We start from the raw sequence: 27515 nt of genomic DNA on the forward strand, positions 1-27515 counted from the left end.
AAAATTAATATCTCACAAGTCAGAGGCCATTAGACAATCTGTGTTGTATAACTGTAATATTGTAGACTATGGCCAGACGACCACTGAGCACAATAATAAACTCTTAAACCTATGTGTGTTAATACTTTGAAACTTAGACAGTAACCTTGGAATATTTCAACCTGGACTCTATCTTCTCGTGTGTTTTTGTCTGAGTGACAAATGGGAATAACAAGTTTTGAAATTGGTTGAGTATTGAGCGAGAGCGAGAGCTCAAGCCCATACAAGATAGGGAAAGTGCACTGTTTGCACTTTACCTATCTTGTATTACTTCCATTTGAGTCGCTGCTACTGATTGTTGTTTCAGCACACTATATTATCCCCCCCTCTTAGACTTTTAATTGTATGTCTTGTACATTTTTTATGTCTTTTTTACTTGCTGCAACACTAATTGCCCTACGGGGACACAGATAAAGCTGAATCTGAATCTGAGAGCGCTGCAGCCTGAAGCCTTGAAACAGGCCACAATGAAACCACTTGGGACATGTTCACACTGTCAATGCAAGTTCATTAAAAGTGTTTGTTTTTGCCACTGACAGGCTCAGAATATTATTCGGAGTGTCTGGCAATATTATGGAAAGGATCAATACAGACATGGACCCTTCAGTTAAAGAGTGAGATCCTTTTTGTTTTACTAGAAACCGCCCTCAAATTGCCTTCGCCATTTCCACCAGACTCCACTTAAATAAACAGTATTTTTAGCATGTATAGAGCCAGCAGTTTTTTCACATCTAACCAGGTGAATTAAGAGTTTATTTTAACCAGACCAGAGTTGGTGATTGTTGGAGCAGTGAAAAAGCAAACCAGGACTGCTATTGTGAGTTTTATTCTGTTTCTGTCGGCATTAAGTGAAGTGTGGGTTTGATGATAGCAAATTTGGAGGCTCGCTCCAGTTAAACAAAAAAGACCTTATGCTTTACCAAAAAGGTCAACCTGTGTAGGGATCCTGTCAATGATGGTGTCATAATAATCTGAGCCTGTCACTGGCAAAAACAAGCACATTTTGTGGATGTAAATTGGTGACCTTTCACTAAACCCATCCCCTTTGTGATGGTCTGTAAAGCCATGGAGCTGGCATGTAGCTCACTGTCACCAAGTGCACTCCATAAAGAAATATCTAATTTGTGGAAAAACTAAAAAGTGATTACAGAGAGAAGACATTCATTATACCTTCTTTAGCTAACATAGCATAGAAGTGCTAACTTAATAACGTATAAAGTTTAATGTGTCTCCTTCCAACCTCTCTGGGTAATAAATTTCACTATTACACATCCCACAATGTTTAACCATAACTAGCTCAAAGTCCACAAAACCAACCTGAAGATGAAGAAAATCTGATTGATTGCACAAGAGTCTATGGGGCACAGTTGTGTAGATGCTGAACCCTGTGTCTGAGCTGGCTGATGCTACACAAAGATTGGTCAGACTGTGTTCAAGGGCAGGACTTAGCGAAGGGTCACTTACCAACTAACATTACACTGCGGCCTGTTTCGCCACTGCTGGCTGCAGTGCTCTTGCTCATTACTGGATCAGTTTCAAAAGCCCCTTTGTCACTGCAAAAAACCCACTAATACCCGCTAACATCTGACTTTTGTATGTAACTGGAAAGGTTAGAATTGGCAATCACACCCGGGTGAAATGGCTCTGCAGTAGATACTGGTATTAATCAGCTCTGGCTCTCATCGGCATTGACAGAATTACAAAATACGGGCAAACGTGCTAATTTTAGCCCCTTTACCAGTGAGATACAATGATGCGCCACCACAAAATACTGTCAGTCTCCGCTCAAGCGGCACTTAGACATCGACCAAGTTTGACAGAGACCTACCCCTTGGCCCTACTCCTACATTTGCGCGCTCCTGCGAGGGGTAGTAGTGTCCCAATTCCTTTTTGCGTGTAGGGGTAGGGGGCATAACGAGGGGTAGTGGGTATGAAACTTGCCCTTCGGAGCGAGGGGTTTCAGATGCTGACTTGCCAGTGAGGGGTAGACGTTGCCATGGCTACCACCAAGCAAGAGACGGGGAAAAAAGTTCATACATAGCTAACGTTACCGTCGTCAGGTTGCTAGCTAGCTCGCACTATCTGGCATCTGTCATCTGTCCTGTTCTGCAAAGTTGTCAGACTTTTCACATTACGATAACACGCCAGCTAGTATAACTATGCTGCCTCGTAATGTTAGCTGGTTAGCTAGCTAGCAGAAGTCCCCTGTCGTCTGTCGTTCATTAAACGAAGCATGATGAATGCGACAAATGTGATCGGTAGGATGAATGAGACTCCATTGTAGATACCGGTTGGAAATGTAGATGGCTCGCAGCTTCCTGTTTAAAATAGTTACGTATGTGTGACATGGTGACGTAGTGAGTGATGTTCCAATTCCTAGGGAAAGATTTCTACCCCTCGTTGCTTGATTCTGAGGGCCAAGGGGTAGTGGACAAGGGGGGGTTATTGGGATTGGGCCTTATAGAAAGAGGTCCCCACGGTCACATTTTCGCTGGCCTCTTGCGTTTTTCTACCGTTCACTAAGCTGTTTTCCAGCCTATACATGGCATCGAACTTGACATACCACAAAAAGAGAGAGGCATACTCATCTGCAGTAGAACTGTATACATAACTTGACTCTACTGGCAATGGGAGAGGAGTCTACAGCCTAGTTTTTAGTGGTGTTTTCCTGTGTTCAACAGGAATACACATGCATATGCATCCACTAATTTTGGTGGAAAAGGGGCATTGGACACAAACACATGGTGAAATAGTGTCCAGGTTGAAGAAGTTACCCTTAAAGAGGTAGCTCATCCCTTTGTTAGAATCCCACTGCATGGCTGCAGCAATATTAGGCATCAGACTACTCATATCAGTATGTAAGACTGCATAATATATCTACTAAGCACACATGACTACAGGAGTTTACAGTAAGGTGTGAATAAGTTATGAGCAGAGCTGAGGCATAACAGCCTCTGAGGACGCTATGTGAGTTTCTTTAAAGAGTCAACCCCCTGTAATTGGCTGAATAAACAAATGTCGCAGGATGGATCAAGGAGCAGAGAGGCAAATGCAAATGTATGCACATGATTAGGCGTATATTAATATTTAAGGGAAAGGCTAACACATGCTAAGCTTTGCAATCACGTTAGCTGCTTCAGAGTTGGAGCACATGAAAGTGTAGAATGCAAACTCCCACAGATAAAAAGAGATATTTTCAAAAAAGAAGAAGGAGAAGAGGAGTGCCACTCAGCTCCAGTTAGCGAGGGCTGCATAAGCCTACGGGGGAGATCATGACGCCCTCCCTCGGCTCTCTGCTACCCCACCAGCAGAATGAAGATAACAGCTCTACAGTCATGAGCCAGAGAGGGGAGAGTGGTGCACATGCTAATGTTTTTCCAGATGATTTAACTCTTTCCCAAACACCTGAGCAAAACCTGCAGTATCATAAATAGATATCATTTGCTTGCTCAGCACCTCTGAACTCTGTAATAGCTCATAAAAGAAATCAAGGTTGGAATCATTTTATGTTGTGAGGACAACAGAATTCACTCTTTGTTTATGTGCATGAAGTGATGGATCTAAGCGTACAGGACAGGAGGACAGTGCATGACTTAGAGTGGAGAGCAGACTATAAAGAACATCACCGTGCTCTACAGTAATCAGGTACATTGTAGATTTAGTGTTGCACAGCGCGTCTCCAGCTGCAGAGGCGGTGCGGTGCGAGTGTTTTTGGGGACAAGCTGTTGAGGGGGCTGATGTTTTTGGGAACAGATGGTTGTCTGGCTGTGCAAGATTGATGGCGGTCTTCTCATTCTCCCTCTCCTCCCCGGCTTTATGCGGCTCCTTCATCAAAAGGCACCTGACAGCAAAACACCCACGCAGCAGAGTGGACAGCACCAGAGCAAAAACCAGGCAATAATGTGAGGATGTGCAGCTCAATTACGGGCCTGTAAAATTGCTTGAGTTAGAGAATCTCTTCCTCTGCTGCATGAACAAGATTCTTTTTCATCACAGTGGAAGAAAAAGCCTCTTCAGATGGTGGATTGGAGGAAAATTAGTCATCAGAGTCACTTGTTTCCAGAGGCTGATGAGCAGGCCGTTTCTGTCAGAGGACAATCCACATCTGCACGTTTTTGCTCGTGTTTGGCACAAAATGACAGGAGGCGGTCCACTTCGCTCTTTATATACACACATAACCAAACTGACAGCTGGACAGCCAGAGCTACGGGCAACTGGGCACGAAGGAGAGAGGCACGAGGATGTTCACAGTAATATACCTAACAGCAGTGAGGGTCAAACAGTTGGTGTCAGATCCTACAGGCAGAGGCACATCCTTTACTTAAAGGAGCAGTGTGTTAGATTCAGGGGGATTTAGTGGAATCTAGCAGATTGCAACCAGCTGAAAGTTCTCCCGGTTAGAATTCCTTCAGTGTTCATTGTTAAGGAGGTTTTCACCAGAAGGCAAATTTTTCACAGAGGTCTCTTCCTCTCCAAAACAACCTGGGGTCTCATTTATAAACATCGCACATGTACAAAACGAGGCCTGAAAGAGACGTTTGCCACTTCCCACACAAAAGTTGTGATCTATAAAAACAGACGTGATGGGAGAAACTTTGACCCATGCTTACAAACATTCTGGAGACAGGAAATTGGCAACGCAGATGGCGTTTGGCGCATGCCATTTTTGGCTTTTGTCTGTATGTACATTTTTAGTACGGATCCTACGAATTGTTTTATAAATGAGACCCCAGGTGATTAAAACCGGTAAAAACACTGAATAAAGCAGTTTCATGTTACAAATTAGTGTTTCTTCAACACTGTTTGGCAGCTAATGTGCGCTCACCTTATTTCTGATTCAGACGTTCAGGTTTTTACCGGGAGCCAAATTATCTGCAGAGGTCCCGCTCTCTCTAAAACAAACACATAAAGTGAGTTAAACAGGTAAAAAAAAAGTTTCATGTTAAATAATCTGTTTTCCAACGCTCTTGTTGCAGAGGGGCAATTAACTATTGAGGCTGACGCAAAAACGCTCGTGGCCCTATATAGAGCCAGCTTGGTTTGTCTGTTATGGGCTACTGTAGAAACATGGCTGTGCAACATAGCAATCTCTGTAGATAAGGACCCGTCTACAACACACCCAAGATAGATCAGGTGACATAGGTGACTAGTGCAGTATGCTACACTATGTCTTTTGGTTTCACATGGGACATGACCAGCAGGCTCCTGGGTTAAAGTCTGGATTTTGTTTGACCCATCCACCTTCCCTCTCCTCTTTTACTTCAGTAGATGCTAGGGCTGACCCCCAACTAGGAATTTTCCTCGTCGACCAGTAGTCGTCATTTAGAGCCATTAGTCGACTAGGCGCCCCATGTTTACGAAATTAATTAAATTATGAAATGATATATTTTGGGCGGGGCAACACAATGGTTTGAGTTGAAGGTGTGAGAAAGAATAGTATCAGTAACATTGTTAACACTGTGCTACATTACAGAGAAATACAAAAGCGTACTAATGAACCTTCATTAATATAGGCCTATATTTTATCTACAAGTGCACGTCACACACTGAGCGAGCCGCCTGTTAATGACGCTGTGGGCTAATGGGCATGTAGCTACTTCCATGTTTCAGATGATACGTCATGTTTGTAGTCGACCAATGAAGATGAGTTTACATATCACCTTGGGTTCGTCCTTCACCTTCTCTGCATTGATGTGTATGTTGCATTTTACTGCTGTAGATGTTTAAGGTTGTGCTCATTTTCACTCCTTTATACACTGTTGCGTAGTTTAATCTACAGCACTGCATCTTACTCTATTAGATCATCAATCTAGTGTCACTTTCTTGTGAGAACTACGGATCACTAACTTTTTATGGTGTCAGAAAAACAGCTTTGTGATGATGCATTTTTCAGCTGATCCAGGAGGGTTTCTTAAGAGTTGATTTAGCTTAAGAACTTACAGAATTTTTAAACACATAAAGGAGCACTTCATCTTTCAGTTTATCACAAACATTCAACATCAACACATCTGAAGATGCATGGTTTTCCCTGGACAGGAGGGGGGTGGAAAACTGTCCTCTGAAAATTAAATAGCCCAAAGCTGTAAGAACAATATTTATCTCTGTGAATTTGTGGAGTGGAAGTATAAAATTAAATACTCAAGTGAGGTACAAGTACCTCAAGTATGTGTTAATGTATTTGAGTAAGTACACTTAGGTACATTCTGCCTAAAGGAGATTCTACATCCACAAACAGTCTCAGTAGGTTTGCTGTGAGGCTGCTGATGTGACTGGAAATCAATGAACAGGTTCCTGCAAAGAAGACCTGCATGTCAAGGTGTAAAAAAAAAAGTGTGCTGATGGATTTGTGCTGTCAGCAACCTGACAAGGATTACTGACAGCACATAAGCCAATATAGGAATGTTACTGTCTCAGGTGTCGTTGGCCTCTAGCCACTGTCACCTCGTCTTCCTTAAGCAGCAAAAACAGTTGTGGAATCGTACCAAAACCAATAACACTTGAATTAATGACAAAATGAATAGATTTTGTTGATTATTACATAACTAGACGGGCTAAATAATGCAATTGCACAATGTTAAAACAATGCTCTAAAAACACAGCTTGCCGTTTTGATACTCTGGCTTTTGTATAGATTGAACAAATAACATGTTTAAGATATACTGTGCAGGATTTTTCACATATCAAATCAAATCGAATCAATCAAATCACCTTTATTTATATGGCACTTTTCATACAACAGTAACACAAAGTGCCTCATAGAGGTTAAAAACAACAAAGATCCAAACAGAAAACAAAAAGAAAAGAGAAAACTCAACCCTCCCACCCAACAAAAAGCTATTTAGCTCATAAAATTGAGTTAGTAGCTAGGTAAGAATGCTCTAAAACAGAGACATAAAATGCATCAAAACTAAAACCTATAGGCTAACTAAAATAACAAAAGATAAAGGTTAAATGAGATAAGAACGTAAAAAGAGGAAGGGTAAGAATATAAAAAATAAATAAAAAATAGATAATGGATGGATAAATCGGTTATAAGAGAAATTTAAAATAGATAAATAAAGAGATCAGTTAAAAAGCCTGATTAAAAAGATGAGTCTTGAGCCTCTTTTTAAAAACATCAACAGTCTCTGTAGCTCTGAGGTTCTCCGGCAGGCTGTTCCACAATCGGGGGCCATAATAATTAAATGCTACCTCCCCGTGTGTTTTAGTCCTAACTTGTGGTATGGTTAAAAGGCCGGTGCCGGAGGACCTCAAGGTCCGCGAGGGTTGATATGGTAAAAGCAGGTCAGATAAATAAGAAGGCCCAAGACCATTAAGACATTTAAAAACTAATAAAAGAACCTTAAAATCGATCCTGAAGCGCACGGGGAGCCAATGCAGCAATTTTAAAACTGGTGTAATGTGCTCCCGCCCTCTGGTCCTCGTCAGCACTCATAGCTTACATATGACCCACCAGCAGTGTGTGGCAGTGTATTTATTTATTATTATTTAGTTTATATTTAGATTTAAATTTGCAATATATTGTATTTCATATTTGCAATACATGGATCGTATCGTATCGTATCGTATCGTATCTACTTGGTGAGGCATTGCAAGTGAGGCAACATTTTTTGCAATGGCAGACACGGCCAAAAGAATGGCAGCTCCAACCTCACTAATAAGACTTTTTACACACAGAGTGGAGCATGCAAAATGAATTTCAGTGTAATATAGTAGTATCGTATCGTATCGTATTATTTTGCTGTGACAGGGGCATTCCTCAGCACAGTGTACAGGTGCATAGGCAGATTTGAGACAATGGGCCCCTGGGCACAGATGTGCAAAAGGCCCCGCTACCTCTCCCACATAGGACCAAGAAACACAGACTTCATGGTGATTTCGCCACTTATGTTGTTGCATTTTTGCGTGTCTTTGCAGTCACGACAAATCTTTTTGTTTCTCTTAGCATTTCTTTGCATCTTCTTGTGGTTATTTTGAGTCTCTTCCTGGGTGTTACATGTTAACTCGAGTGATATTTTGCAGCTGAATGCCAGCAGAGGTTGTGAAACTTTTGGCCCCTGGGCCTGAGCCGGATAGGCCTGATCAGTAACCCATCCATGCTCAGGTGAGGTCATGACTTTATAAAAAGGTAGCAACCAGATGCCAGAGTGTAAGCAGCACACATCTTAAGAGGAGGCTTTGGAAATCACGGACACAGTGCCAAAAAATATAGTGAGGGGAAGCACTAAGCAGACAAAGCTGGTGTTGGCTTTCACTATCTCTTTCGATGGCAATACTGTCAACAGTCGCTAACAATTCTTGTGAGGTATAACCTTAATGATGAGCTTTGGAGGTCAGTCTCTGTGTTAAATCAGTTTTAGAGGTGCTCAGATTTTTTTATTTTACCTTTGGGCAGAGCCAGGCTGTCTGTTTTCCCCTGCTGATTAAGAGTAACCTGTGTAAGACAGTTTCTACTCAATAATTCAACCTGACAACTTGATTGATGACAAACTAAAAGGAAAACAAATGGGAGTTGGTCCCTTTGTGTTTTCATGTAGTGGTAGTATTCTTAATCTTAATGAATGTGCACCATCAGATTTACACATATGATACAGAATTAGACATGATTTTACATGTTATGAGCGGAGTAAAAGAGCTGTAAGCTATCAGCAAATATTGGTCTCACGAATGAAAAGACTTTGATTGGCCTGCACAGGCGCTGATATCAGATAACGAGCTAATTCACAAATCAGCAGAGAAGCACAAAATGATCAGGCTAATCAGGATTTAAACATTCAAGCATGTTTTGGCATCAAAATCCAACAAGCCAAACATCAGAAAAACAGACTCTCTGATTAATTGCTGAACACTGGAAATCAATTTGCCTCATCACCAATGAAGTTTTGTGGGCAGCATTTAATTTGGTTCCAAATTCACAAATGAGGTTAAAATCTACTTCTATTAAATACAAATACTCTGCACAGTGTTGCAGTGAGCTTTGACACTGGTGTCACAGCAGCATGTAGAGTCTCACTTTCAACATCCGCCGGGGTGGAAATGTTAATTGTTACTGTGGCAGAATGAGTTGTAGTGGGGGAAAGTCGGCAGAGAGGGAAGGGCCTCCTGCCCATCACAAATATGATATGAATGATAATGACAACTAAAGCACCCTGTGCAGATGGCTGCTCGCCAAACTGAGCAGAAATTGCATCTGAATGTGCTATTTCACCCCAAACTTCCATAACACGAACCATTCAATTACCAGCAGCAAGAGTGTGAAAGCATGTTAATGTGTGAAGGTCAGGTGTTCCTGAAAGAAGCGAGTGAAATTTTAATTTAGTTTTTTTACACTCATTTTGTCCCTGGTGTTTGTTTTGTTTTAATTTACTCTATTGACTTTTATTAATTGATTTTTTTTTTTTTTGTTAAGGCAATTTTTTTTTATTTTTTGTTTTTGTTTTCCTTTTATTTTATTATTTACTATTTTTCTGTTCTGTAAATTTTGCTATGTGAAGCACTTTGAGCTGCATGTTTGTATGAAAAGTACTATTTGATTAAATATTTGATCAGTTATAAACATAATACAGCCTTCAAATAAATGTGGCCACATAGTACACATGATCTGAAATGTGTATTTTATGTTTCCATGTCAGTTGTTTTTATAATTTTTATAATTATTAAAGGAGTTGTACGTGACATTCAGAGCATATCTATCTATGATTCAGAGTATGAGCCCGTATTGCCTTCACATGGCTCTCAACATGGAGGTGTCTGAGCTAGCAGCTAGCATCTAACAGTGCTAACATGAGCAACAGTGCTGAGAGCTAACATTGTTAACCTGGGGGAAAACCGGAGGGGGGGTGTTACGCTTCCACAATGACGCCATCCTGATATCAGCTGTAACTGCTGTATGAGTGCAGTGCAGTTGGTGGCAATTAGCTAGGCAGTGGGATACACACATGCAGTAACATGTACGCGCTGCCAAACCATCTACCATAACAACAGACAAAGGGTAACAATTAAGCGGAAACCTCGTGGTCTGAAAAATAAAGCCAATGCAGAAGTGCCAAAAACTGCAGTTCCTTGAATGGTCACTTGAGGCTGGCTCCTCATAGGCATCCATGTTAAAATGCCTTCTGCACTGGGGGCCCTTTACAGCAAACTTTTTGTTGCTGCCGTCTCTGGAGCTGCTGTCATCACAGCAAACGGTCAGTTCAGTGTCTGCCCGGTTAGCACAAGCTAACACAGCAGCAGTGGCTAACGTCCATCACTGAGCTGTTAAATGTTTCCAACAAACTCATAGCGATACGGAAACAACTTGACTCTGTCATTAAACCTAATAATCACCATTAACATTAGGCGTGTGATGCTAACATATTGCTCTGCCATTGTGCATGTAGGTGGACTCTCTGTACCCAGCAGGCAGCTCACACTCCTGCAGCAGCTACAACCTATAATATCTCTGGTGTGGTAAAGTCAAGCACGGTGTTCAGTGTGCCAACTCCGGCGAGTTCAGCGTGTTTGATGATATGGATATATTATACTCCACTCTATTCACATTATGGGTATCAAATGAAGTCCTCTATGGGTAACAGTATCACTTTAAGGGTACTGGTATTGTAATTTTTTAAATGGCACCAAGCCCTGTCGTAGCGAATTTCCCTGTTCATGACAACTGTTTGGAGGTTTCTATATAAGCCTCCTGTTTACATTTAATTAATTATGAGTCAGATCCACATCACGCTCCTCCATAGCTTCAACCTCGCATCCAAATGTGGTCACTTCGGGATCCGGAAAAACCAAGACAGTGACATCAGAAATGCAAAACTCGAGGCTTTAAAACGTGAGTCGATAAACTGATGGGTGATTCACATTGGCTACATCGATTCTTTTTATAGCTCAGGACGCCATTACTTTGCTGTGTCTTTAAATAGCAAGTAGTTGTTTGCTGCTATATAAAAGCTCTGGATGTCACATACAGCTCCTTTAAGAATCGTCTCAAGGATGGTGTCACAAACAAACAAAATGAAATTAATGTTAAATTGCCCGACCAAGTGAAGTGGGACAGCAGTAAGAAAAAAAGGACCAAATGAAGTTAGAGAACAAAACGGACAAATCTGGGTCCCAACTGAGAACTCATAATGACTCACACTGTAATCAGGCTTAAGTCACACATCTAATGATGTAAGATTTACTGGAGACAAAGGGAAATGACTTGCAACTTGAATTCCGGCTGCATGTGATGACTTGATTGTGACTCAGACGCCCGAACAAGTGTTTTATCAACAACGCCATGATAACGCTACAATAATGACACACGAGGATGAGCCTTGTGTTGATGCGTAAACATTCTTACATTTCACTTCATGTCTTAAATACCGCACACTCCACTTCACAACACTGCATTAATCCTTAAGGAATACATCTTTATGTTTACTGCTAATCTGTGTCTGCGCATTACTAATTTTTTCTCGGTGTAATCTGCTCGTTTTACTGTCTCATCGGAGCTCACACCGCTACAGGCTACTGAGGGGAAGTCAAAATAATTACATCACCCAATCTCCACAGTCAGCGGACAGAAAGTGATGGAAGCAACTGCACACACTGGCCAATCAGAGGGCAGCATGATAGGGAACATTGAGCCATCTCTTCTCTCCTTTCACTGTTCAGTCAAACTGATTCAACACTAAGACTGACACCTGACTTTTAGGACATAATCCCCACACATCCAAGGCTCAGCAGTTATTTTCTTTTCATTATTTTATAGGAGATAAAGTGGGTTTGGTGACACTTTGGCTGCAGAGCAATATTTTGCTCATGTTGGCCCAGATTTCCTGCACATGCCCCAATTTAGACCAATCAAATATTTGAATCAAGGAGCAAACTGATGCTAATCAGCTGCAGACGGCACCTCTAACAGCACAATGATTTAAAAGAGGAGCATGCACAATGCCACGGCACATTATAATGTTGAAAAATAAGACCTCTGTTCAATTTTATAAGACTAAATCCTAAAATAGAATACTAAGAATAGAAAGTGACAAAAGCAGCTTGGAGAAAGGTTTTGTGGTTGGTTGGGATTTGAGCTCTCTGTCACATAACGATAAGAAGAGGAACAGTAATGTGCTCTGAATATATTTTAAAATCTTTGGAGAATTATCTCTTTCAAAGGAACAGTCGTGGCTGCAATGAAATTTTAATCAGTTGATGTTGGAAAGCCCAGATCTGAGCGCCACCAAAATATTAAGTGATGCTTGTGCCAAAACATTTCTGTCAACCAAATGTCCTCCCAACTGCGGTTTTCTGACATGCTGGATCTTTGCAAACAAACAGTCAAAAAAGACAGACAGGCATGAAAACAGATTAATTCGTGGAGACAACACTCGAACAAACGTGGTCTAAAATTACACACTGAGAGCCACTGTGTGCTCTGTGGCAGCATTTGATCGATGTTTGTTTCAGAGTGTATTTTGATCTGAACCAGTGAAGGAGCGGCTGCTTTGTAAGAATCCAGGAACTTGTTGTATCGAGCAAGCGAGGGTCCCCAAACTATATTGTCTCCTGCAGGCCTCTCCCCTCAGAAAAATAACACCAGAAACAATCTGACACTTTTCTATTTGACAGAAGGTTGCTCAGCTTGAACAAAAAACAAAAAGAGAAATCAACAACAGCAACATCTGTGAGATGCAGTGTGGTAACAACAGTCTGTTTCTGTTCTCCCTCTGGAATTTATGCCAGACCATCTTCATATTTTCATATCCTTGAAGAAAACCTCTGAGGTAGAATGAGTGTGCAAGAAAACAACAACACAGGACACCCTGAGGCTGTAACAGCATCATCATTTAGAAGCAGGGATGCTTAAAGGAAACTTCACTCACAAAGTGACCATTTGTACATCAATTACTCACTCCATGTTACAATGAATTTGTGAAGAAAATTTTGTGTTTCATCTGTTCACAAACTCAACTTGTGCAGTATCATCCAAGTCTCATTTATTTAGTCATATGCTTAGTATTTCCCATACATGCATTTTCACTAAAACCTTACACTTTAAAGCCCGGTCCACACAAACATGGCTCATTTTTGGCCTTTTGTCTTCACACAAACGACATTTTAGGTCACTAACAATGAACCTTTTGTGAAAATCCATGCAGGGTGAAGAGTTTCAGAAACTCAGTTTTAAGAGTTGCTGTGCAGAAGAGGAAAACAGGTTTTTCGGCTTGTGACTTCAGAGTGAGTCCATTAGCATCTGAATCTGAGGATATTATGTGATGTGTTCATGGTCATGACTGTTTGGTGAGCTTTTATGTGCCGTGTGTGTAATTATATGTCTAATTTATGTGTGTACTTCTTAAGTGGAGTTGTCTGAGGAGGCAAAACGGATTTGGGTGTAACAAAGTAATATCTTAACGTATTGTATCGTATCGTATCTCCTATGTGTGGCGTTGCAAGTGAGGCAACATTTTGTGCAATGGTAGACATAGCCAAAAGAATGACAGCTCTAACCTCACTAATAAGACTTTTTGCACACACAGTGGAGCACGCAAAATGAATTTCAGTGTAATATAGTAGTATTGCATCGTATTTTATCACATCATATCGTATCTCCTTTGTGAGGCATTGCAAGTGAGGCAACATTTCGTGCAATGGCAGACATGGCCAAAAGAATGGCAGCTCTAACCTCACTAATAAGACTTTTTACACACAGAGTGGAGCATGCAAAATTAATTTCGGTGTAATGTAGTAGTATTGTATCTTATCGTATTGTATTGTATAGTATCGTGCTGTATCACGACATATCGTATCGTATCGTATCGTATTGTATCTCCGTTGCAAGGCGTTGCAAGTGAGGCAACATTTTGTGCAATGGCGGACATGGCCAAAATAGTGCTGCCTCTAACCTCACTAACAGGACTTTTTACACGTTGACACACAAATGTACAGATCCTCTTCACTATATTGAGGTACAGAGGTGTCAGAATGTGCTACGGAGGTCACTGCTCCAGGTATTCGTCTAGTAATAGCTTTTTTTCAGGCTGCTGACTCGCCAACATCGTATCCTTCTTTGCGTGGCTTTAGTTAGAGTTATATCAGCACATGTCAGTTTGGCACGATCTTGACAGCACTTCATGACAATGTGTGTCCATGGGAATTGTTTTTAAAGGACATTGGATGGAAAGACCTAGTTTACAAAAATATCTGTGTCTATGTCCATTTAATAAAAATGCATGCGTTTGGGAAGTACTGAGCATACGAATGGATACATGAGACGTGGATTCACTTCATGAGTTGTGTGAAAGTTTGTGAGCAGATTGATGAAGTTTTGTTGCTGTTAAACACAGACTCATCAAAGATTGTTCACCATTTTGGATTATTTGTTCACTGTTAAGACATACAACAAAAAAAAAAGTTTACTTTGTGAGTTCAACGTAAGACTCTGTGAGTAACTGATATACAAATGGTTATTTTGTGGGTGAGGTATCCAATTACCATGATTAATGGTGGGAGTGATTTTAAGGCTAAAAGGATCGTTTTAATTTCAAGTACCACAGAACCTAACGACTCTCGCACAGTCTGCAAATAATTCATCCACTGTCTACCTGTCCATTCCTATTCAGAGGCACCAAAGACTATCCCAGCACACACTGGGTAAAATACAGGTAACCGTACATGGATACCACATAAACAAACAGTCACATCTGTAAAAAGTTCAGCGTTTCTAGTCTGCAGACTGTGCGATTAAACTGGAGCACTGAGAATAAAGTGTAAAACATGCAAACTAGAGCTGACACAGTTAGTTGGAAAATTAATCAGCAAATATTTTGATAATAGATGATTAAAAATGCCAAACATTTTAATGTTTCTGTGTTGAGACTTCCTACTTTTTCATCTTACACCATAGTAAAATAAAAATCTAAACGTCAGTAGCACGCACCTCCATCTTAACTGTCTAACAGCTGAAGACGGGATGGGTGCTGCGCTTCTACTTTCAACATGGAAAGTCTCTCAATCTAAAACTTTATCATATCAGTTCAGTCAATTAAAACACAATTTAGAAGCATTATACACATACACACCACCACCAGACAGGCAACAGAAGATCGGTTTTCACTCTCTAAGGCAAACACTAATTTCTTCAAACACACAGTATAAAGCAATGAAAGTATGGAGTTCTTCACTGTGACTGACCAAAGTAACACAGAATACAATGTTTAGAAAGCAAATAAAACTACACTGGGAAGGATTATTTTTTTCATATATATACATAGCATATATCACAGTGGTTCCCAACTGGTTCAGCAATGGGGTCAGGATTTCTTCTTAGTAATTGGTTCAAGGTCCACACAGTCTGATATATTCAGCGTCATACTTGCATTTGGCCGTGTCGTTGCGCTAATTTGCTGTCTTTGTCAAGTGGCTGTATGTTAGTCACTTACTTTACAGCAGGAAACAGCACTTCAGAAACACAGCTCTGTGCTAGAAATTCACTGTACTTAAAAATAAAGTGTGTTTTTTACAAACGTGACACATTTGTGAGTCACTTGCAGAACGGACCCGCGACCCACTTTTGAACCCCACCCCCCCAGTTGGGAACCACTGAAATATCACATATTGTATTCATGGTCTGACTTTAACTTTTGTGTGTTTTTAAATGTGTTGATTTTTTCGGACTGTAATATACAATGTATTTTTTTAAAGGTGGACCCCAGGAAGATTAGCGGTGCTTTAGGGCCCAGCTGTTGGGGATCCTAACAAATAACTGAACAAACACGTGTAAACTCCTCACAGAGAAGACCAGGGCTTAGACAATTCTATTCATTGAGCCACTCCACAAAATCATTTTGGTCAAATCTTTGGCACTGATCTTGACCTCTCTTGATAGTCATCTCAAAGTAATGTCAATAGCTTCATACTTCTAAAAAATACTTCATATCTTGTAATCTGAGCAGTCCCTTTGCTGCTGCATTGAACTACAAGACAAAGAGCAGTTGAGTTCGTCAGTTTAGTCAATCTTTAAATTTGACCCTTGCAGTCATGTAGACTGTAGATCTGATTATACACTGTATCTTTCCTGAGAGATTCAGAGTCAATTTAATTATTGCTCCACTGAAACACTGCACCATCGCCGGAAATGGCTGCCCATGGTTTTATACAGGGGATTGATGTGAGCATTTGGTCAGCTCGCGACATCTATTGCACGTCTGTCCGTCCTGGGAGAAGGATCCCTCCTCAGCTGCTCAGGGCCCAATGATAGAGGGATGTTGTGTGTTATAAAGCCCTCTGGCACAAATTGTGATTGTGATATTGGGCTTTGTACATACATTTTTGAAATTAAACTGAACTCTATAGTTTAGGCCAGAAATCCAAACTCTGAACTAAAAGCAGCTTCAAACTGTGAGCTGCTGAGTTGGCTGATTAGTCTACATTATACTACAAGTGAGCATATCACATTACAGATCCATATTAGCATCAGAAATACACTGCTCGGCCTAACACAAATGTCTCCCTGCAAATGCACCGCAGTGATTCTTCTGTGTATGTGTCTTGCTTGTGAAGTTAGTGCCTCTGCTGCCTGTCTCACACTCACCATAGTGTCACCACAGTTAATACTACTTTTTGAGACATAATTATTTGTCAGCTTGAACCATAAATACACTGCATGTTTGATCCAAACTGCTCCTATCAGTCATTTACACATGTGCGTCCACTCCTTCGTCTCTGCACTTCCTTTTGTCTCCTTGCACAAGTGTTGACAGAGACTAGAGGCTTGGCTATGATGTCAATAAATCGCTTGCTGATGCTATTTAAAAATAATGAGCTCACGTGCTCTGCTCTGCCTCTCCTCAGCTCTTTGTAGCCTCCCATCAGCCCCACCGCAAGCAGAAATAAACCCAGCTATTAATATTTACATTCCTCCTCTGCATTGTTGTTTATGGGGCTGTTCTGCAGACCAGTAATGGAAAATCTATTAGTTCCTGTCTGTGCGGTCGCTAGATGGCGCGCTGCCTAATTTCCTCTGTGTTTTTTAATCGCTGCACATTCTTTGAACCTTTACCATGATGGCAAATAAAGCTGATGTGGGCGACAGGGCCCAGGCCAGCAGGCCTCTGCCTTCACCTGTACGCACTCTGATCATGTGTGGATGTGTATCATTTGTTGTGGCACACTTGGCTCTTTCACATGGCTGCAGTTATTTATCCCCATGAATAATACACGCTTATTATGGCAAACAATCATAACTGCTGACCCCCTCCGAGCAGCGGTGAGCACCACGAGGACGCATTGCATGCTTTTAATTAGTGGATTAAATTACATGAAGCATGCAGGCATAGTGGAAGCGTTTTTATTTCTGTGCTGTAAAGCTAAACCTGACCAACACGTAGTGCTGTGACAGCCGCTGCACTGAGCACAGCCTGCTGCTGCTGCTGCTGATGATGATGATGATGGGGGTCTCACACAGGCTGCAGGCCGACCGGACCGACCGCCGCGATAAGTAACGCTACTAAAAAGAAACATCACTTACATCAAGCGTGGCAGTCCCGTAGTGTGTTCATCATTTATGCGCAGCGGTGTGAGGCATCCTCATGTCTGTAGTGGCCCGAGTAGCACGACCCGCTGCGTTGGTATGATCCAGATGTGTAACACCTTCCCTGCCTGCTCGTTTGCTCATGTATTTACAAAGAAAAAGAAAAATGGATAAAAAACAGAAGAGACCAGGCTAGAGGAGAAGATGCACACAGCTCTGCCGGACTCTAGATGAATAGATAAATAAATAAATGTCATCGGGAGTGCTTGGCTAACTCAGCTGGCGTCACGTCTGAGCGTGTGTCACTCTGAGCTGCGATGCGTGTGTGAGGAGACACTGACGGGGAGGTGGGCTCTATTGTCTCCACTGTGGATGACATCATCCCAGACCAATGGCGAAACACACGGGATGAAAGGCTCAGGGGCGAGCACGCAGCACGTGCGGGCTGGTGGGGGAGGAAGAGGAGGAGAGGGAGGAAGAGGAAGAGGAGAGGGGTGATGTTGAACAGACAAACAACAACAACAAAAACAACAACAACAACAACAACTCTAAATCACTTAAAACTGAGTTATTATTAAGTTATTATTATTATTATTATTAAGAATAACAATTATAATAATAACAACAATAATAATTATAATAATAATTATACTAATAATACATTGGTTTTATATAATCAAAGACGCTTTACAGAGAACAAGAACCACTAAACAAACAAACAAAATTTAAATAATCAATAAAATAGAAATAATGAATAAAATAAAACATGAATAAATTGTAAAATAAAGTAGTATAACCATATACAGATGTGTGAACACTTGGAAAAAAAGAGCAACTAAGTTAATATGGGATGTTAGGATTTAGAGCGAAATACTGGCAGAAATTACATTTAAAATAACCAGTACGTTTTCTTTGGTGTGTAATTATGGAGGCGAATTGGTGCCACATCAGGAAAAAAAATAATGGATCAGTATTAGGCTACGTTATAATGTGAAAAGTTTATTGTTCTAATGAGAAGTTTTTCACATTATAACAATATAGTTTCATGTTAAAACGTGATAGCATATTGTAAAAACGTGAAAATTTATATTGTAAGAACATGAAAAGTGTCACGTTATAACAATATAGTTTCATGTTATCTGTGTTTTGGGCCATGATGCCTGTTCATTGTAAGTAGACAAGTGCCATTTTACAACCAGAGTATGAGTGCACCTCCTCCCGAGACCAAATACTGCATTATAATGTGGAACTTTTAATGTCCTAATGTTTAACACTCTTAGAATATAAATTATCACATTATAACGTGAAACTTTCCACATTTTTACAATATAAATTTTCATGTTTTAACTTGAAAGGTTTCACATTATAACATAAAAATATATTGTAATGTGAAAAACTTAACGTAATACTGACCCATTATTTTTTTCCTGGTGTGGCAGCAATACACTTCCGTAGTGTAATCACCTGAAATAAGAATTGTCGTGATTTTGTTTCCGTAAATGAGCTGTTTAGCCAGTCCTCGTGTACAGAGATCCCCATGTTGCATTGCCATGTTTCTACAGTAGCCCAGAATGGACAAACCAAACAATAGTTCCAGATGAGGCCATTCACGTTTTTGCTTCTCACTCCGACCTCGTCACGTTTGGAATTTGGTCATGGACACTTGGCCCAAAAATACTTTTTCCCATAGACTTATACATTTTTGAGCGTCACAATCCCAACATAATCATTAGCGAAAGGCTGTACCAAAAGTTAGCCGCTTGGCTGACGAAAGTCTCTAGTGCACCTGCACTATAGATCCAACCAACACATTCTCACTCCAACCTTGTCACATATCGACATTTGGTCATGGACTTTCCACGTCATGATATGACCATTTTGGCAATGCTAGTGGTCCACCACTTTGGTGTTGACTGAAATATTTCAAAAATTATTGGATGGATTGCCATGAAATTTTGCACAGACATTGTACAGGGATGACTCCAAGCCCTCAGGAACAGCACCAGGCTTTGAAGCCAATCTGAGGTAATGGCTAAACTGTCTTGTGACAATACATGGCCTAAAAAGACTTTTCGCATAGAATTATCTAGAGGGTACATATTTTGAGCATCACAATCCCAACATAATCATTAGTGAAGGGCTGCACCGAAAGTTAGCAGCTCGGCCGATGAAAGTCTCTAATACACCAACCAACACATACTCAAACTTTCCACCCCCTTAACTTTCATTGTTGACCGTATGCATTTCCTCCTGACTCCGCCAGGCACCATTAAACAATAATGGTGACCGGCCACGTATCATGTCGATGTGAAAGGATGCCTTTTTTCATTAGTGGTTGTCACCAACTTCAGAGTGAGACCAGATTAAGTTAACAGCCCCTCTGCAATGAGCAGCATCTGAAAAACACTGCTTCATTCAGTGTTTTGACTAGTTTAAATCACTGGGTCTGTTTGTTTTGGAGATGAAGAGACCTCTGTGGAGAATTCATCTCACTGTAAAAACCTCCTGAATGTCTGTATCCTAAGTAATCAGAAAAAAAAGACGTTAGGCGACACATTAGCAGGTGCTGGGCTCGCGGCCTGTCTGCTATGAGCCAAACAGCATCAGAGAAACACTGACTTGTAACAGGTTTTGCAGTATGCTGTTACTTGATTAAAGGATCTGATACTTTCTTCATCTTACTTATAATAATATATATCTAATAATATATAACACATTGCAGAAATGTAAAAGAAATTTGTACCTTTCAAGAAGATCAGACAATTTTATTCTATGTTGATTCTGAAATGTGTCGTGCATTGTGCATATTGATAAGTTGCGAGTTAATATGTGACACTTTAGGAGTTGTCAGTCTTCATTATAAACGCTGTGCAGCTGCAATTATCCATAATTTTCTATTGATTTGCTGACTGTGTTCTCAGTTAGCTGACTGATTAATCATCAGTGGAGCAAGAAGAATTTCAATTACATAAAACTAGTAATAATTGATATATTATTCCATTAGCATTTCTAGTTCTGCTGTCAAAAATGTACTCAAATAAAGGTACAAAAAATCACCAGATCATCAAAATATAATCAAGCACCAAAGTAAAAGTACATATTTAGTAGGATGGCCCCTTTAAGAGTTATACTACAGTATTATATTAGTGGAATACTGATGCATTAACCAAAGTAATGTAAGGTTTCTTACTTGGACTGATCAACAAAATGAAAATAAATAGATACAGAAATCCATTACCAAAATAAGCATAAACATTTTCTATTAGCTCATCAACTAACAAACTAATTACATTAGCACCAATTTTATCTTAATGATATTTGTAGCTCACATTCACTCTGTCTTAAAATATGCACACACACACACACGCACACACACACACACTCTGACATCATGATCTGCACCAGTGTATTATTTCTGGCGAAGCTGTCTTGGCTTGAGCACAAAAATCCACATTTCTCACTTCACAAAAAGAGATGATTGACACGGATATCATGCTGACCAGAAAATGATCTTCTCATTGTGTGAAATCATGAAGCCACCAATTCCAGACTAATTTTAGCAGCTAAAGCAGCAGAAGGAGTTTTTAACTGGTTATGAAACAGTTTTAATTTAATAATGATGCCTCTCTATGACCTGTGGAAACAAACAAGACCACCAGTGAGAAGATTGGCGTTTTAGTTCTGTGTTCTTTAAAGTTATTTTTAATGCCTGTCCGTGGTCCAATTCCCTGCAAAATCAGATGAAGTGATTTATGGCACGCAGACTGGAAGAGCCTATGTTTACTTTTGTACAAAGTTTGGCAATTAGTTGTAAGTTAGACAGTTCAAAGAGGCAAGAGGAGATTTTTCTTTAGAGAATTTTATTTTTGACGTTATATTTTTTGGTAATGGCTGAGACTGGGGCAGAATCAGCCAAGAGAAAAAATAAAATAATTGTCTAAAGAACAAAAATTAAATTAAATTAAATTAAATTAAAAATGAAGGTGACAGAGCACGGGCAAAAACACAAATCAGCAAGGTGTATGAACAAAGTTGACATTGTCATATTACAGTTATTAATCTTATATAGCCACAAATAGATACATTCCCTCTTTACTATGCCTCCTGCAAACATCTGTAAAATAGTTTTGAAAATAAGTTGCATCTTTTCTTTACTCGCAGCCAAAATAAAATCTAGCCAGATCGAGATTTTTATGAGGCAGTGGTGCTCATGTAAACAGTACGGCTTTTGTCCACAGGGGCCGCCAAAATCACACAAAATTAAAGTTCCTCGTAGCTGCTTTAAAGTACAGGTAAAGCAAAAATTAATATGTGTAATGAGTTTGTCACACCACAGAATGATTGAAATGTCCAGGTACTTAAAATTAGGTTTCAAAATCATGAAAAAAGAGCAGTATTCTCTCCTCTGAGAGGCGGGGGGCGTGTTTGCTGAAGGAGCTGAACTGAAGATCGAGCCACTGCCAGGCTGCTGCAAGGCAAAAAAATCTTGCTAGGAGCTAACCCAGTAGTGCAAAGCACACATTCCCTCAGAGCTGAAGAACGAGCTGCCGCACAGCTAAAGACTCTCCTTAGCAGCTTACCAGGTAGCATAGTAATATACATGACCCCAACAAAAAAATCTTGGATGCAGAAACGGTGAACAACATTTTGACGGTCTAACTCTACAATTCAGACATGAAGCTCTTGTGAAAGTTCAGTCAGGAAGACAATACATTTCATTCTTAGGCTGCAACATTTCTTTCCCACCCTGCCTTGCATACATGCACGCTCACCATCTGTAGGTGTCATCCTCTGGGTAGGTCACTTGATTCATCAGCAGATTCACAATCAACCATTATCACAGCAAAACACCTTCTCTATCAGCCTATCATCTTACTGCTCCTTATTTTGAATACGGTTCTTTCTCTGCCACAGGTCTTTCTTGCACCACCTAGTCTTAAGGGATTCATCAGCCTCATCCGCCTCAGCAGTCATCAGCCTCAGAGTCAGCAGCCACCACCACCACCACCACCACCAGTGTCTGGACTCCATGGGGGGGATTTATCCTGCTGCTGCTCACATGTCCCTCAATCACAAAATATCTCCCTCTGGTGTCCAAGCGTAAGATCAGCACAAATCATCTGTTAATCTGTACGGTCATATTCTATTCTTCTTTCTCTCCTGATTGAACTGCAGTCTTTTCACATGTTTTCAACAAGTATTTTCTAACATGTGTAATGTGTTAAGAAAGAAATGACTGATTTTGCTTCACTCAGACTTTTAAAGGAATTTTAGCGGTCACTGATCCGAAGTAAGGCACCAAGCAGAGACGTTTACTGACCTATCCGTATATTATAGCCTTTTTGCTCTTGGCAGAGGTGTTTGTTTGTTTGTCCACCTTTCCACCCATTCAGGCGCTGCACCTGGGTTTATTTTTCATGTATTTGAGTGTACATCTAACTCTTGTGGCCTTCAATGACCTTTTGAGGGTTTAAAAGCTCTGTAAAAGATCCCAAGATGCTGTTTCCGTTTGACAAAGACATCACCAACTGTTGCCAAACAGCAATTTGGCACAAACAGTATGCCAACCAGCTGGCACTTTGGCGGCCTTTGCTGACTTGCAGCCTTGGAAAAAATTGACTGACTGAGGGTCACTCAAGCTGCATCGACACCTCTGATCACCCAAGATTGCTCAGGATTAGAGGAATTACGACTGAGTAGTGGTAAAACCTTACCTGTTCTCCATTATTGTAGCTACATTTAAGATGTGTATTTCTACTGTAACTATCTGACACAGAGCCTCAGCATGGAAAATCACAGCTTGTCCTTTTAGTGCTACAAATACTACTACTTCTTGACACATTGATCCACTTGTCTTCCACTGCCAACAGACACTTCGCCTACCAGCCTCAATTCAGGCCCATTCGCAGCTGTGACTGTAACATACAAAGAAAAGTCTTTCAGATTCCCAAATTAACAGCATTTCACGTCCCAGTGGATGTGATGGGTTTGCACCTGCTGTACTTGGTAATGCAATGATGTGTAAATCCGATAATGTTTATTATCACATTTGACACCTGCATTGTATAGCTCCATCTGTAAACCTCTTAATGTGTCACAATTAAACACTGCAATGATGCCTGTAAGGTAGTGGAAATTACCTCATGATTACACAAGGTATACATAATATATGTAATCTGTCTTTATAATCCATATTCTATTACTAAAATGATTTTACATCCCCTCAAGAATTTAATCTTGCCCTGACGCGTGTTATACAACAGAGATTTCACTGTGAGTGGTTCATAATTGAATGGTTCTCCTTCATTTCAGAACAGCAGGAATGGAAGGACAGTGATGAATTTCAATACGTTTCTCGAACGTCTTTATATCTGTTTTAGAAGTTAGCTCACGATCTGTGGCCAAAGTTCAGTTCATTCATCCGGTCCCACGAGGTGTAAGTGACACGTCCTGTACACCTATTGAAGTAGCACAAGAGAACTTTTTTAAGGATTTTTAAGTGTAATCTGTGCCAAAGAAGGTAAAGTGAATAGAAAGGATGAATGTAACTTTGAAAGCAAGGATGGTGTAGACAAATGTCTTTGACCCTTTGACACTGAGACCATCCCGAACCCTGAAGAAACAGTTTTAGTAAATACACTTATTTGCTTATTTAGGAGAGTGAGATGGCACTATTGATGGTTGCATAAGCTACAGCCAGCAAGTAATGTCATAACTAAGTCATAGTATGTTATAAAATATATATATATATGTATATGTTGTGTATGTATATGTATATGTTGTGAAATATGACATAAAGAAGGTCAAAGTATGGTACACAATTAAAGTCATAGTGGTCATAGTAAGTCGTTGAAATGACATAAAGTCTCATAATATAGTAGGTAAATAAAAATTATGTCAAATGTTACAGTATAGTATGTCGTTAGAATGATGTTAAAAAAGTCATATTAGTATGTCAGAAAAAAAAAATGACTGGATGAAAACAGTCCCCAGATGATAAATACAATTATTCTGTTGGATGAAATATTTCCATTGAAAGCTGAATGAAGAAAAATAATTGAATTTAAGTTTCTTGAAAGATACAGTGCAGTAAAATGGGATGGGAGAATGGGAGAAAATTTGCTCTAGTGAAAAGTGTAAGTGTATAGAATTGTAATAACGCTCTCGCTGGTATATACTTAATTTATTTATTTTTACTAGTACTATTGACTCAATCACTTGAATTACTGTTCTGATCCACTTTAGTCTGTCTAAGTCTAACTTTTGTTTTGTTTTGTTTGTTTTAGTCTTATTTTGTTTTCTTTCTCGTTGTGAGACCAAACTGTCATGTCATGTTGTGATTTGTGTTTTGTGTATTTAAACTTAAAAAGCCTTTATTTTAATGGCTTCGTAACATTTCCCTTAAACGGGAATGTTTCCAAGCCATTAAAATAAAGGCTTTTTAACTTTGTTCAACTGAGAGTGCCTTGGAGTCTTCCTTGTTTTCTCAATCTAAAGATTCCCTTCCAAAGAGCACCTCAGCAAAACTTGTCTTGAGTCCAGGAAGCGCTCCTAGACTGACATTTTGTGATAGTATAGTATGTTGTCCAAAATCATGAAAAAAAGTCACAGTATAGTATGTCGTCCAAAATCATGAAAAAAGTCATTGTATAGTATGTCGTCCAAAATCATGAAAAAAATGTCATAGTATAGCATGTCGCCCAAAATCATGAAAAAAAGTCATAGCATAGTATGTCACCCGAAATCATGAAAAAAAGTCATACTATAGTATGTTTTCCAAAATCATGAAAAAAAAAGTCATAGTATAGTATGTCGTCCAATGCCATGAAAAAAAGTCAACCATGAAAAAAGTCATAGTATAGTATGTCATCCAAAATCATGAAAAAAAGTCATAGTATAGTATGTCGTCCAAAATCATGAAAAAAAGTCATAGTATAGTATGTCGTCCAAAATCATGAAAAAAAGTCATAGTATATTATGTCGTCCAAAATCATGAAAAAAGTCATTGTATAGTATGTCGTCCAAAATCATGAAAAAAATGTCATAGTATAGCATGTCGCCCAAAATCATGAAAAAAAAGTCATAGTATAGTCTGTCATCCAAAATCATAAAAAAAGTCAACCATGAAAAAAGTCACAGTGTACCATGTTGTCCAAAACCATGCAAAAATGTCATAGTATAGTATGTTGTCCGAAATCATGAAAAAAAGTCATAGTATAGTATGTTATCCGAAATCATGAAAAAAAGTCATAGTGTAGTATGTCATCCAAAACCATGTATGTCGTCAAAAATCATGAAAAAAGTCATAGTATAGTATCTTGTCCAAAATCATGAAAAAAAAGTCATAGTATAGTATCTTGTCCAAAATGATGAAAAAAGGTCATAGTATAGTATGTCGCCCAAAATCATGGAAAAAAAGTCATAGTATAGTATTTTGTCCAAAATAATGAAAAAAGTCATAGTATAGTATGTCGTCCAAAACCATGAAAAGAAGTGATAGTATAGTATGTCGCTAAAAATCATGAAAAAAATGTCATAGTATAGTATCTTGTCCAAAATCATGAAAAAAGGTCATAGTATAGTATGTCGTCCAAAAGCATGAAAAAAGGTCATAGTATAGTATGTTGCCCAAAATCATGGAAAAAAAGTCAAAGTATAGTATCTTGTCCAAAATCATGAAAAAAAGTCATAGTATAGTATGTCGTCCAAAATCATGAAAAAAAGTCATAGTATAATATGTCGTCCAAAAGCATGAAAAAAAAGTCATATTATGTCATCCAAAATCATGAAAAAAAGTCATGGTATAGTATGTTGTATTTATTCAGTTTTGGGAAATCACGATGTCTAGAAAGCATCAGCTGACAGGGACAGCTAACAGCAGCAGCAAAGCTAACATCAAGACGTCATCTGTTAAAAGCCTCCCGTTGTCGGATACGACATGAAACTACTCCAGTTAGCTCAATCATGTTGTAACTAAGACATCCACTGGAAAAAATATTTTTTTCACGGGCCATTTAGTGAGTTATTACAGACACCGCTATCGGCTAACAGCTAACGGCGTCCCTACGTCGCCCCGGTCAAAATGGTCGCGCAATGATTATGTCACATCCAGAGCCCGTAACTTTACAGGAACCCTCCTCGTACTCCACTCTCTCAGTGGAGACACGGCGGTTGAGAGTGCCAAGCGAGAGGATGTTCCTGCCCCCCAAATAGTACCAGGAACTTCTTCAGTGGAAACGGGCCTGTAGTATAGTATGTTGTCCAAAATCATGAAAAAAAAGTCATAGTATAGTATGGTGTCCAAAATCATGAAAAAATGTTGCTAAAGAAGTCATAAAAATGTCATTGTAAGTAATTGTATAGTATTTCATGAAAACACTCACAAAATTTGTTCTAGTTTATAATGTTATGAAAAAAGGTCAAAAGTTGTCATAGTATAGTATATTGACAAAATGTCACTATTAACAGTTATATTACTATATAGTATATAGTATATATTACTATATACTATAGTATAGTATACTATATTAAAAAAACCTTTTTTCTGCAGCCATCAGTCATGTTTGCTTCCTGAAATGCAATTAAGTCATCAATGACTGGAGAACCCTGATCTATGTTTTTTCCCCACAGTTTTAGTTTATCTGCTTAGTTTCTCAAAATGTCTCCTTGGAGAAATTTCCCCAAGACTTCTCTGGTGGATTGTCAGGTCACAGAGGGCATATTCCGTGTTAAAAACATCATTAGGGCCTTAAAACAGAGAATTTATGATCAATAGAGTATCACATAACTTTTTGCCAGTTTATCAGTCACTGTCTTTACCCGCTTAATCCTTCTCAGGGGGCTGGAGCATATCCCAGCATGCCCTTGGCAGCAAGAGCAAACCCATCCAGCCTCAGCATGCGAATGCATATTAAGTCCATGGCTCATTTCCCGCTCAATACAGCAAAATGGTAAAGCTGGGAAATGTGGA

At 39.6% G+C, this 27515-nt stretch overlaps 1 protein-coding gene across 1 annotated transcript in view; it reads right to left on the minus strand.

The window, feature by feature from the left end:
• The window catches only part of si:dkey-175m17.7 (uncharacterized), a 32261-nt gene extending 14405 nt beyond the window's left edge, over positions 1-17856 (minus strand). The window contains exon 1 of the mRNA XM_049593139.1: positions 17543-17856. The gene's annotated coding sequence lies outside the window, so the exon portion shown is untranslated. The remainder of the gene's footprint in view (positions 1-17542) is intronic.
• Positions 17857-27515: the final 9659 nt, after the last annotated feature.

This window comes from Epinephelus fuscoguttatus, linkage group LG12 (genome assembly GCF_011397635.1).
Source record: "Epinephelus fuscoguttatus linkage group LG12, E.fuscoguttatus.final_Chr_v1".
Classification (NCBI taxonomy): domain Eukaryota; kingdom Metazoa; phylum Chordata; class Actinopteri; order Perciformes; family Serranidae; genus Epinephelus; species Epinephelus fuscoguttatus.